This window comes from Cervus elaphus, chromosome 28 (genome assembly GCF_910594005.1).
Source record: "Cervus elaphus chromosome 28, mCerEla1.1, whole genome shotgun sequence".
NCBI classification, from domain to species: domain Eukaryota; kingdom Metazoa; phylum Chordata; class Mammalia; order Artiodactyla; family Cervidae; genus Cervus; species Cervus elaphus.
In genome coordinates, this window is record NC_057842.1 from 56,390,956 (window position 1) to 56,393,617 (window position 2,662).

Below are 2,662 nucleotides of genomic sequence, written 5' to 3' on the forward strand. Positions count from 1 at the left end.
ATAGAAACAAATTATTCAAAATGACTCATTCACAGAATGCTTGTATTTTGTTTCAGAGACAATCTAGTGAAGTTCTGTGCCTATTTCCCTTCGTGGTTCCTCATAGGCAGGTGGCCGGTAAGCAGAATGGAGAAGGAAGACTGAAGAGGGCAGCTGTTAGAATGAACCAGGAGCTTCAGCAAACTCTCCTGTGTTTCACCCCAGCATTAGGTAATGAAACGTTCATCTTTGAATGTTATATACATTGTATTCTCCATGTTCTGTTTTTTACAATATTTTATAGATAATGGTACAGTTGCTATAATACATTTCTTTCTGTCACTTATTTGAACAAAAATATTAACACTGTATTTTTAAAATTTGTTTTTGTTCTTGTTTGTTTACTGTAAAATATCCTAATTTTATTAAGAAAATGATTCTCTTAAGATCTATCATCCCACAGAAACCACAGCAGCTTAGTCAAGAAGAGACCAGAACTATTGGTTCTATATTTTGCTCCATTAAGCAAAGCAAGACTGTAACATCATAATGAGACACTCAGCTGTATAATTTATTCAGTGAAAAGAATATTATGGTTATATTTATCCATTTCAACCACATTACAATTATAATTATCAGCCCCTTCCAATGTTTACATTACAAAACTGTCTTTCATAAAATATGTCAGTAGTACTTCTCATTCATGGCTTTCTCAATATAGTAGTAGGTTGTTTAAAATCTTAAGTATAAATATAAAAGGTTCCTCATTTTATAAATTTATTTTGTATTTAATTGAAGCCAGATACTAAAGACAGTAGCTTAGTAATGCAATAATGATGCAAAATTATTTATTATTTGTAAATACCATTTAACATGTCTACGATGATACAAAAACAGAATAAAACTAACCTACAGATATTTATTTGATAGTTAAGATAGTGAGTAGAATTTTTATTTTTTTTCCCCTTTAAATGCTATTTCTTAAATTGCCTGAAAATACTGCCTCACAGAAGTGCTCTGGCTAATACCGTAATTTAGAAGAGCACTGAAATGTGCCCTCAGCCAGGAAAGTCACAGGTTCTTGGTTCTCCTGTTACTCGTGCAATAGGGAGTTTATAATGGAAATGACAACAGACCATTAACTATAGCACTGCTTGCAGGCATTGATATAAATATCATTACAGATTAAAGACCTCTGCAAGAATTTAGTCAAGTTGGATTAGCAAATAAACTATTAAAGCTGAAGATTAAATTGTGATAGACCAAATAAATTTCCTGCTATATTCTTAATTTCATTTGTTTCCTAGAGTGGCAATGAATCTTTATTATTTGGAAAATGCCTCACAAGTGAACCCTGTGGCTAGAGAGTGTGGCTAAGAGGTGTGGGAAGAAATGCAAGGTTATTGTTGGCAAAGGATGGGAAAGGAGAATAGGGATCAATGTGTTTCAGCTGAGTTTCACAGTCCTTAAACAGGTCAGAGAAGCTGGAATATCTGAGCCATTAATTACTGTGCATATCCACAGACATAGGCAATATATAATGAAAATTAAAATATTTTGGAATCCATGATCTTGTCAGACCTCGAAGAAAATATTCCAGGCTTTGAAATTTCCTGTAATAGTCACAAGGAGATCAAAATGACAAAGATTTGAATATATATTTACAAGTAATATCTACCTGATACCTAAAGATGTAGTTATGTAAGTGTGTGAAGGTGTGTATTTGTAAATATGTGCCTATGTTCTCTTTAAGGAAAAATTTTTTTTTAATTTCTTTTTGGCTTCCCTTCTACACTGATTTTGTTTTTACAGATTTCATGACCCAGGTAAACAATGATATTTTCATCTTATTACTGACAGATAAAAATTAAAATTGTATCCATGTTTATACTCATCTTTATGTGCTCACTGTGTTACAGACTTTATTGACCTTTGTTAATATTTACACTTTTGTTTCATGTGCTATATTCTACTTATTTCAAAAAGTATTTCAAATACTTTTACAGAGAAACATGTTACTTATGTTAATCTATACATGTATTTATCCTTTTGTCATTCATTTGATTCAGATATTCAAGTCGGCATACAATATAGCTTCAAAGAAAGTCTCAGGTCAGCTCTGCTTTCTTTCAAACAATACAGACTATGAATCAGGAAGAAAGAATGGCACTAGCGTCCTAGAGCTTCTGCAGGAAAATTAGCTGCTTTTAGGGATCACTCCATTTCAGAATAGAAAGTAAAAGCAATAGAAGATTCTTGCACAGAAGCAACATACTGAGATTTGAACTGATGAGTAAAATAAAATATATACAATCAGAACACTACTTGGTTTTACATCTTTTTTCTTTTACTCAAAAAGATATGAAAGTAAGTGAAAATTCAGAGGTTAAATCCTCTCACCAAAAGCCTAGAAAAGTGACAAAGAGCTGCAATAGGAAAGCTCAGAAGGAAAGATAGGTATCATGGTAAGAAAGAAAGAAAGAGAGGGAGAAAGGAAGAGATACAAAAATGATTCATGATGATAAGGACTGGCTGGACCAATGAAAACTGGTCAAGAAACAAAGCCATACAAAAATTAATGCAAGAATAATCTTGGTGTCTAATGTCAGGCTAGAACTGCTGGTGGGGATAAGAGATCAGTGACAGTGATGGATGCAAGACTGATAACCCTAGCGTCCAACCA